The sequence below is a fragment of the Phocoena phocoena genome, chromosome 10 (assembly GCF_963924675.1).
Source record: "Phocoena phocoena chromosome 10, mPhoPho1.1, whole genome shotgun sequence".
NCBI classification, from domain to species: Eukaryota; Metazoa; Chordata; class Mammalia; order Artiodactyla; family Phocoenidae; genus Phocoena; species Phocoena phocoena.
In genome coordinates, this window is record NC_089228.1 from 29,020,902 (window position 1) to 29,032,418 (window position 11,517).

Genomic DNA, 11,517 nt, shown 5'->3' on the forward strand with positions numbered 1-11,517 from the left:
CATCTCTGGGGGTGTAGGATCTAGGCATCAGTATTTTATTTTTAAAGTCCCCTGCACACACTGCACACAAAGTTTAGCCTGCAGCCAAGATTAATAATCACTGCTTCAAACCTTTTGGTTTTTAAACAAACTTGTTTTTGAACAAAGTAAAGCAAAAGTACTGGTCTCATGTTAGTATGGTGTCTGCTGTTCTTAAGCATGCATAAGTGTGCTTGTATTGCAGTCTCATCTCCAGGGAAATTTACTGGTACAATCTTGTTTCATTAGCTTGTTAATAAAGAAGGATCTTATAGGTAGTAAAAGGGGGTGATAAGAAATGAATCTTTGCTACTTCTCTAACTGTAAATCCCACCGATGGGTTCTGTTTGGGACCAGTAATTATTTAGACTTTGATAACCTCATGGCTAAAGTGTACAGAGGCGTTTGGGCTCACCTGTCAAAAATGCATTGACATAGCATGAAGTTATAAAAGAATATTTTCTGTGTATTCACTGATAGTCATGTGTTTTTCTTTAGCCTGGTGATAATACATGCTGCTAAATTTTCTTCTCATTAACATACGGTTTCATGTGTTTAGTTCATTATAGATATTTTATTGATCTAATCTTTTACTTAAATAAGAATTGCTATAGTTGTTTCTGAGTTTGAGGCTATTGAAGGAAGGTTAATTAATTTTGTTATCTGTGAAATAAAAATAATGATATTACCTACCTCCTCGGGTTGTTAAGAAAAGGGAAGAGATAATGTGTGTGAAACCTCCTAGTGGCTGGCACAAGTAGGCATACCAACGTTGTTATGATATTTAGGCAAAGTATAATAGAGGTCAAGAACAAAGGTACTGGTGTTAGTCTCCCTGGGTTTAAATCTCATCTAGACTACCTGTCAGTTCTGTGTTGTTAGGCAAATTAGTTACCCTCTTTAAGTCTTCATTTCCTTTCCTGGAAACTTTTAGGCAACTTTGCTTTTGGGGGGGCGGTAAGGTAGCTGAAAATTAAGTCAGTTAAGTGAAATCATAAATTAATGTGCTAATCACTATCCCTGGCATTTGGTAAACACCTTTTCGTATACATGACATAGGAAGAAAGTGTATGTGTGTGTGTGTGTGCGCGCGCGTGCACGTGTGCATGAGAGAGAGAGAGGTTATATATTCAGTCGCAGCTGGAAGCGACCTTACCTTGCTCCTTGAGGTCCCTGAACCAGCAATATCAGCATCACCCGGGATTCTGTTAGAAATGTGTAATTTCACCACCCCAGACCCACTGAATCAGAGTCTGCATTTTAAAAAGATTCCTGGTGATTTGTGTTCACACCTGAGCAGTGCTATTCTAGTCAACGGATGGCAAATACAGGGCAAAATTGCCACCACTCCCTTGTAGAGCACCCTTGGCAGGCATCAGTCATCAAGCATGGCACTCCATCCCTCAGCATCCTGCCTAACTACTCCAGACAGCCTCAGCTAGTTGATAGGAATTGTCATGCGAGATGCGACCTATAGGAGAAGAAACTTATTGCCTGGAAACAGTGACTTGCCTGAGCTAGAAAGGCAGCGAGTTGTCCAAACAATACTCAAATTCAAGATGTGTACTCAAACTGGTAAAGCTGTAGATTACACTGCCTCCATGGCGCCATTCAGCAACTCATAGCCACAGTATAGCTGGCTTTCTGCAACAACTGGCACGTCAAAACCAGAAGGACAAAATAGGATTCCGTGACACCATGGAAGCTGAAAAGAAATTGCTTAAAATCAGATTAACAGTGCTACTGTGTTTAAAACCCGAAGCCTAACGGTAATCCCTGTGGTGATAATCTAGGCATTGTGATTAAAAATATCTGTGATGATCGGTTAATTCCACTGATTTCCAAAATTCATTTCTTTTTAAACTTTTTTTCACTTAAGCATTTTCTTTTTAACAAAGGCTTTAGTACTTGAAGGTGGAGTCACTAAAGTGACCAGTGAATCCATTAGACACAATTTTGCAAAACTAACGTTGAACAGGGCACTGAATGAGGACATTTGTATACTGCCTTTGCCTCTTACAATTGTTTTTGCTTGAAATTTTAAATCTTAGGCTGGAATGAGCCTTGAGATAGCATACGATCCAGCTTCTGTCTCCTGGAAAGGAGGGAAGAATTTTGTTCATCACCAGCGACAAATATGTTCTGCCTAGAGCAGAAATGGAAACACCATCCTAATGCCTCTGAAATTTATCTCAAGCATCACGTCTGCTGTTGCACTGAGACTGCTAAACATTTTCTGACTCATTACTCAAATGACTCATGCTCCATTTAGTGTGGTGGGAATACATGGAGAAGCAGCCAGATCCAACCGAGTGAGTAAGCAACTGGCCAGAGTTCCTTGCATTTTGTTACCTGGGCCGTTAATTTGCTAGAAATCTCAAGATGTTAATGTTCCTCTGAAGCATCTGGCTGACGTGAAGAGGCTTCTTCTCCTCTGGAGAGTATACCAAAATTTCTCCTTCTCAAAATGAAACAAGGGATTCCCAATTTTCACATTTCAGGTTTATCCCAAGCCGTAAAAATAGTTTAGGCAATGTAGGACAGACTCTATCAATTAAAAAAACCCTACATATTAATATATCTGTATATATACGTATATATAATGCTATATATTTATATATCTATGTCTATATATATGTATTTGCATATATATGTATGCAGTGTATTTTTGTGTGTACATATGTATAGGTGTATATGTATGTATGTGTGTGTGTATATGTATATATGTGTGTTGTTTTACTTTAATCCAAACTATAGTCATTTGTTTCAAAATTTCCAGGAAACAGTTCTTTCCCCAGTGCATTAACTTAGTCAATATACACATCATTTTTATGATTTGGAAGTTTTCCATATACAAGCATATTTGACTCTCTGCCACAAGAGATGGGTGAAAGGATAATTGCAGATGCATGAAAACCAGAACCAAGGATCTATGACGTGTCTCTTGAAATAACATTAAAGGTCAGATCATAAAATTACTTTCCTTTTTTGAGTATTTTATTTCTTTGATTGGAATTAATTTCATATCCAAAGGCATGGTATATGAAAGAAGACATCTAGGAAATGTTTTCTAGGAATTAGCTCTCTTCAATAGTCAAAAAGGAAATTTGGAAACATGTCTGTATAAATCAATATAGTCACATTTATATAAATTCTTTGTGACGCTCTTCAGTGGTGATGCAGTATGACTCCCTCATTAAAATTTTCATTTATTTTAGAATACTAACATAAGGATCAATGAAACCCATTTTCTCCTTGGAGTCAACTACTTTGTTTTTGGTTTGTGTGTGTGTGTGTGCTTTATTGAAGTATAGTTGATTTACAATGTTGTATTAGTTTCAGATGTACAGAAAAGTGATTCATATAAATATATTCTTTTTCAGATTCTTTTTCATTACAGGTTATTACAAGATATTGAATGTAGTTCCCTGTGCTTGTTTATTTTGTATATAGTTCAACTACTTTGTTTTGTATTAACTTTTCAACTAATTTTCTTTTAAACTATTCTTAATATGTATGCCACATGAGAAGAATGTGTTCTGCATAAGGTAGAAATTAAACTGGCTAATTTCCAGCAAATGAAATTATGCAGGTAATTTATAAGAATAGGATCTTTTTTCCCCCATTTTAAACTATAGGCTGAATAAGAAAGGGCAGATAATGTAAATATTTATAAACTAGATACGTAAATGGATTGCAATTCTCTATCCCTATCTATGTATCTAAGTGTCCATTCTCTGTGTTCAGAAATGGATTTTGGAAGATATGTTGGTTTTCTTTCATCATCTTCCTCCCCTTCGTGCATGATGCTGGGCTGGAGCCATACAAAGTGATTTAAACACACTTAGTCTCAAGCCTTTAGGAACTTAAAGTGATCTCTTTAGCCTTTCAAAGAGCTTGCAATGAAATTGGAGTCACCTGGAGTTATTGAAGCAATTGAATTATTGCTAACTAATATTAGAAGAGGGAAAGCAGGAGACTGAAGTCTGTTTTCATAGCAGCTAATGAGGCATCTAATGATTCAAATGTCTCTCTAAAGCTCGCCGCATTAAGACTGCGTCTTCTTTTCATAAATGTCCTGGGGTAGCCGAACAAGTATATATATTCATTTACTTGAAATAAGTAACAGAGCTTTCCAGCCAAATTTAAATATGAAAGGAAGCTTCTTAGCATTGATATCTTCTAAATGTGTAAACACATTTCTTAAGAACAGCATCAGAGAGGTGGACTCTGTATCTTTATTCTTACAAAATTCAATTTTTGGATTATTTGAAAGTGGAGTCTGCCATCAAATTAAATGCACCATTGACTACATGTTTATTAAGAGATTTATTACCAGCTGCCTTATTTAGTGTACTTTTATTAAAATACTACTGCAACCTCCATCTGAACACTCCTAATTTAGATATTTAACGGGAGGTCATAAGGCACTGAATTGTCCCTGTTATTTTTGGCCTACTAGATAGCATGGGGCACCTAACTTTAGGGGAATAAATTAAAGGGAGGGAATCTAGGTAGCTTCTGGACATTTGGGAAGCCTATGCACTTGATTTTTCAAATTGCTGCTGAAATGCAGCTCCAAAATTAGATATATGAAAGCTTGCTTCCTGCACTGGCTCAGTGTTCATTTAAAAGAGCCAGAAGAACCATGAAGCTCTAGGCCCTGTGCTTGTGATAGGGTAAATGCCCAATAAATATCTGTTGAATAAATGAATGAATCAATGAATTGGGTATTACAACTTGGGGTCAATACTCTCTTTTTTATTTCTTTGAGAAATAGCAATAAAGGTGTTTTTCCATATTTACATCTATATTTAAAGATGGTGATCTCCATGTTGGATATGTACTTATCAGTGGATGAGAGCAGTGTGTATACATAAATCTACCTATGGATACAGATATGTAATTAGATTCACAAGCTGTAGGAAATGGGGAGAAGTATACAGGTTTTCAGACTTTCCAAACTGCCTAGAAAAATGGGTATTAATAGCGTTGCCTCCGGAGAGTTGGTTTTTCATCAATCACCATCTCCGTTGCGAGGAAAGCCCTTTTCCCATTACTTTTCTATTTTAAATCTATTCCCCTGCCCTGGCTGATTGAACCTTTCTGAAATGTGCCAGGCAGAGGATCTCGCCTCTTCTCTCAGCTTGGAAATAATAATGTCTTCACATTTTCATGGCCTTTTCTGAAATGGGAACCTTTCATTTATGTTTCACTCTCAATTGAAATAAATTGATTAACGTCATGGAATTGTGTTTCACCACAGACCTTTCGAAACAAAAAGCTGCTTTTCTTATGTGGTAAGGGAACAGATTGTCCTAGATTTCTTTATGCTCCAAGGACTCAGGAGTAAAGGATCTGTTTTATCATTACGTGTTATTGAATCCTAAAGAATGATCAGGTTTCATTGCATCCCTTTTGCTGCGTTTTTCCCTGGAGCAGTCCCAGACCCCAGGCCCTTGGCATTTAGTAATCACAGAGCTCTCTCTGGGACCCCTCTTCCAAATCTCTCAGATTTTCCATCTCCTTATCTTTTTGCCCTATGAAAGGTTCTGTACCTTGCCTTCCACTTCTTGGTTTTTTTTTTAGTTGTAATAATCATATTCTTAATTTCCAACGATCATCTTGCCTCTTACACTTGCATTTTCCCCCTCTCACAGCACTTGTGTTGATTAATCTCTGTTTCACCAGGTCCATTCCCCTCTCTTCCCTGCCCTGCATCCCCTGAACTTCCTTGCTGGTTTTCCCAGTGAGAGGCATCAGGACAAGTTTGGAGGATGAGCTGAGAACAAAGTCAGGATATTTTTTACCTCCTCTCTTTTGCCCCTCAGCCTCATCTCTAGTGGTAGGTGCGTCCTTCTGTTACTGCAGCTCCCTCTGGGCAGCTTGGTCTCCAGGGGTAGCGCTCACTGACCTCGAGTAACACTATTCCTCCCCTGTCCCTTCAGCATTAGGGGTCGTGATGGCTCCCCTTGTTGCTAGTCTCTGGTGCCCACCATCCATCATTTGTTTTCTAACACTGTCCATGCCTTTATTCAAGACTCTTCACCTGAACCATCAGGAATGAATTCTGTTTTCTGATGGATAGTCAACCTGTTCTCAGCTTATAGATGTGGACTGTTCTTGATTTCTCTGAGGATTTGAATTAGAATTTATATTTGTAAGTTCCCATTTGACTCATGACTTCTGTCTCTGTTGCCAGTTGTTCTCTCAATGTTAATTTTTCTTAACTCTTTTATTCTTTCAAATGAAAATCTCATTTGATTAAATAGGTAATTCGCAAGGGTTTCCTCCCCTGCTGTGAATGCCGATTTCTACATCTGATGGGTCTCCCTGCCTTCAGTTCCAGTCCACTGAGCCCTCCTGGACATCATAACCAGATTAATATTCCTTGTACACCTCTCTTTGATGTCTAAACAACAAAAAAATTAGATTTTTTGGTTCGGTATTGAAAATCTTTGAGCATCTGGATCTCAGCTTACCATTTTGATTCTCTTATCTCAGTAGACCCTTGACCTAGATTTCCCTTCCTCACAAGCACATCTTTCTCATCCCTCTTTCTATGACTGTGCACATCTAATTTGTACTCATGTTCCTAACTAGCTTGTCATCTACCTTCTCAGCCAAGTGCAGAGATCCCTTCCTCCTTCACTCTTATTCTGACCTTTATCACTTACCTCCTTGTCTAACATATTTCACTGCATGTCTTGTCTTACCAACTAGAAGGTAAATTCTTTGGAGACTAAGATTTTTAAAAATTTTGTTTCTCGTTCAATTATTCACTCTCCACTCCTTCAAACACTTTTGCTATTATCTCTGTTCTCGGGGCTATCAAGATGAGACAAGCAGTGTTCCCAGCTTCAAGAAGCTCACAGACAACTGGGGAGACAAGCACATAAGTAATGGGGACACAGTGTGAGAAGGGCCATGGTAAGACACAGATGAGGCAGGAAGGAGGAAGGAGGTCTGAGAAGGCTGGGATGTCTTCCCTGGGTTTTCTTACCCTGGCAGGTGGAAGGAATGACAGAAGATGAGCAAGGGGCACTCTATAAATATTGGTCACCTGATGGAGCTTTGTTTTTAACTTAGGAATGGGGGCATCCAAGGCTACACGTTTAAGTAAGGCCTTGGTTCCAAAGTGATCAATTGGACCATGGTGTAGCCAAAGTATGGATTGTTATCCCAGATGGACTTTTCACAATCCTGAAGTTTCCATTCCCAGGCTGCGATTCTTGAGGGGTTAGGAGGGGAGTATAAGACTCACAGCACTCCACAATGCGTCCTTTTCAGCTGTGGCTGGCTGCTTTTCTGAGAGCTTAGTACCTGCCTCAGCTGTGCCCACTTACAAGATGATGGACAGGTGGTACTGTTTGAAGCTAATGGGCACTGATCAGCCTCACTCTGGTCTATGCTCAAAGTTAGTTGTAATAGGGCTTGAAAAAAAAGCTAAGGTAAAAAGAGAAGAGGAGAAGGAGATGCAAGGATGCAGCTGATAATTTGTGAGCAAAATCGCAAGCTTACGTGGCTTTGCTGAGGTTGCTTCCCTTGTTGCTCTGCAAGAAAAGGCAGAAAGTGAGAAAGCGGAAAGTAGGAAAAAAGGAGATGGCTTGGAAGTTTTGAAGAGCTCCTAGACTCCTGGCCTTTTCTAGCTCTCCCAGCCACTGGGTTTCATTTTTTAATTAAGAAATAGAACACAGTAGTGGAAAGTACCCAAGACGTAAATGAACACACCATGAATTGTCTCCACTGGGAGAATCTTCAATTTTCTGCGTGGAGGGAGAAAGGTCAGAATCCAGGTGATGAGAATTGTTTGACCCCGCCCTTCCTCCAGCCTTTAATTGGGGGCAGCTGACCTTCCCTTCCTTTCCCTTTTGGAAAAGCCAGAGAGAGTGGAGTGTGTGTCGTCTCTGCTGTTTCCTAGAGCTGCTCTGGATCCTGCAGGTCAGTCTTCGGCTCAGGAAGGGCACATGTAGATCCTAGGGAACAAGAGAGTTCACATTGGAGGTGGGTGAGAGGGGCACGAGTCTTTCAGGCAGAGTTTTGCAGTGCTCTGGCCTCTCCTTCCTATTCTCACTGTGGATATTTAGTTTGGGGATCTGAGGCGGGGAAAAAAAGTGCAGGAGGTGGGACTAGGATATGGCTGGGACATTTGCTAGCAAATATCTGCTTTTCTGCAGAAATTCAAATCCACAGTGAGATTGGGAAGGGACTTCTGCAGGGGAAGGGAAAGTATCTGATGGAAATGGTCGTAATTCCTAACAGTGCGCCGTGGTAGCCTCATGATTTGGGTCCGCCCTCTGCAACTGGGTTAGTGACTTAGCCTTCTGAGGTCTATACTTTCTGGTACAAAGCCAGGCAATTCTGGGGAAGAGCTTGTTCTTTGGCTTTGGACAGACATGAGTACAGGTCCTGGACCTGCCACTTAGTAGCTTTGGGACTTGGGCAATTCATTTTGCTTCTTTCAGCCTCAGGTTTTGTTTTGTTTTGTTTTGCGGTACGTGGGCCTCTCACCGCTGTGGCCTCTCCTGCTGCGGAGCACAGGCTCCGGACGCGCAGGCTCAGCGGCCATGGCTCACGGGCGAAGCCGCTCCGCGGCATGTGGGATCCTCCCGGACCAGGGCACGAACCCGCGTCCCCTGCACCGGCAGGCGGACTCTCAACCACTGCGCCACCAGGGAAGCCCCAGCCTCAGTTTTATCAACCAAAAAGTGGGAATAATAGGAGCTATCTCACTGAGAGGATGCAATGAAGTACTACACATTGAGCAAATTGGTGGTGGTGGTGATTAAATAGCTCCCCTAGTTGCTGACCAAATGGTCCCGATGTTTTATCCCACTATCGCTTTCCTTTTTACATCTCCTCAGCCAGCATTCTGCTCTTTTTACACTAGGATGTTTAAGGGACTTTTGACTCAGGTCAAAAGAAATAATGCGGTAAATCTGTCCCTCTATCCCATTTAAGGTCTTCTATCCTTTCTGTCAATGGGTCACATGTGTTTTGTATATTCTAGAACTTGGGATGGTAGGAGTTATGCAAGGGGTAGAAAGAGTAACCACAGGGCATGGGTTACATGGGGTATACTAATGGACCTCACAGTTGGCTACCGGTATAGGGTGGGATGCGTGGTCTTTTTGAAAATGTTGGCTGTGGACTTTTTTTTTTTTTTTTTTTGCGTTACGCGGGCCTCTCACTGCTGTGGCCTCTCTTGTTGCGGAGCACAGGCTCCGGACATGCAGGCTCAGCGGCCATGGCTCACGGGCCCAGTCGCTCCGCGGCATGTGGGATCTTCCCGGACTGGGGCACGAATCCTGTCCCCTGCATCAGCAGGCGGACTCTCAACCACTGCGCCACCAGGGAAGCCCCATTAAAAATGTTGGCTGTGGACTTTTAAGCTATTGTGTTATCAGCAATCTGTTTGTTCTGCCGTTGTTGTTTGTAAATATGCCTAGAGGTTAGGCTATGATAGACGTATCCACTAAGTAGAACAAATATTAATTATGAAATACAGAGAGGATATAGCCTACTGATGCTCAGCTTGGAGTAATTAAAATAAAAGGAATTCTCTATATATGTGCAGAGAAGAATGCTACTTACTACTTGCTGGTACTGCTTTGAAATTGGAGATTTTACATCTAATTGCTGCCCAATTACTTCTGTTACCTTAGTCAGTTGGCTGTTGATGGCTTATCTTGGAGTGTTGGTTTCAAGTGACCATGATCGAGAATTCAGACTCTAAACCCAGAAAGTCCTGCAAGATCTTTATAATCCATATTTTCTAGTGTGAGTTCAGAGAAATACTAGTCGCTTGACATGATCTATCCCCAAAGAATTCTGTACTTAGGGAGGTGCTGCAGAGTATAGGGCCTCTTGGAGCCAGCAGTAAAATAGTTAATCTTCGGCCACGTCGTAAAACCTCTGTAAAACCTGTGTAGTTGGATTATTCAACTCTTTCCCAAATCCCTTTGAACATGGAACCTTTTCTTCATGTAATGCCTGTTCAATCTTCCAGAACAAACTTGGGGAAACACTATCTTGTTCCAAGCCTTCATTTTGGAAATGAAAAGCAAAGACCAAAGAGGTGATTTGCCCAAGTTTGCTATATGGTGAGGCCCTTGAATTTTCTGCCTGTGTTCCAAATCGAACATAATTACCTTGTAATTGAGGGAAGGTGCTAATGAAAGGGAATTCTTCCTCTCATGGACTTTACCTAATAGCTTTTGTTAACTTGCTTTCTGATCTTTTGTGCATTTTGGTTTTCAAAGAACACTCTTTCCAGAGAGGGTACATACTAGTATTGTTTATTGTGTAACCATGTAAGTTCTATTGTACTTATAATTTTGTTTCTTTTGAATCCATAAGCTTTCTCTTTTCCCTCTAAAGCTCACCTATCTTTTATTCCCCCCCCAACCCCCAACTTTACACTGGCAGAAATGTCACCGTCCCTTGCTCTTCGTCTTGAGCATTACCCCAGGTAACCAATCTGAGGACCTGCTTTTTGCTCCCAGAGAATATGCACATTCCTGTGCACTGCAAGATTTTCTCAAATTCTCCTCAGAAGCCGAACGACTTCTGCATAATCTACTACTGCAAAAGGAAATTAATTGATATTATTAATGTTTTTCCCCTTGATGACAGTTTTTTTCTTGATCTCAGTGTAGGTAATACATTATGCAGGGTTCTTAATGTTGGCTTGCAGGTGTGCCATTCACTGGGGTCATTAAGTACCCTAAACCACGCTCCTCAGGATGTGCCTTAAAGAGCAGAATTGCAGGTCTTGCTCGCCAGTCTCCTGCAAACTATGATGGCCCCTAAGTGTTCTGAGAACTTTGGAACGAGTGTTCTCTTCAGTCCCGGGTTGGCAGTATTTGATGTGAATTCAGTGTGGTTCAGTCCAACAAACGTTTGCTTTCTCAGAGTCAAAACATGTGCTCTGTTCTGGAGATTATTTTTTTAAACGTATTTTGTATTGTTGCTGCCCGTGAAGAGTTCACCTTCTAGTGAAAAAGACCAACTTCTAAATGAACATGACACAGGGTGTTAAGTGCCGTATTATATGGTGTGCAGAAGTCTAAGGCACAAAAAGGAGTAAATTCAATGGGAAAAGGCTTTATGAAGCACTTTGATGCCATCTTGAAGCACATCTCTCTGAAGGCCAAGAAGCTTGGTAATTGAAGTGTGATAATATGTTGTAGGCTTCCGTGCCCTCACGGTCTCTGTCCCACTTCCAAAACTCTTGTTCCAATTAGAACTCTTGCTCTCAAAATATGCCATATATGGAAATGTATTAATATCAAGTGTATTGATGTAAAAATTCACCATTTCAGTCCAGATTATATAAGTTTCAGTGTAACTCTTTAAATAGACCGTCCTATTATCTTCTTCCTCTATATGATTATTCCTACCACCTCCTTAGTGCTTATTATTATAGGTCAGCCTCTGTACTGAGAAGCTCCCATTTCTTTTGTTTGTTTGTTTTTAATGTATGTATCAGTTTTTACT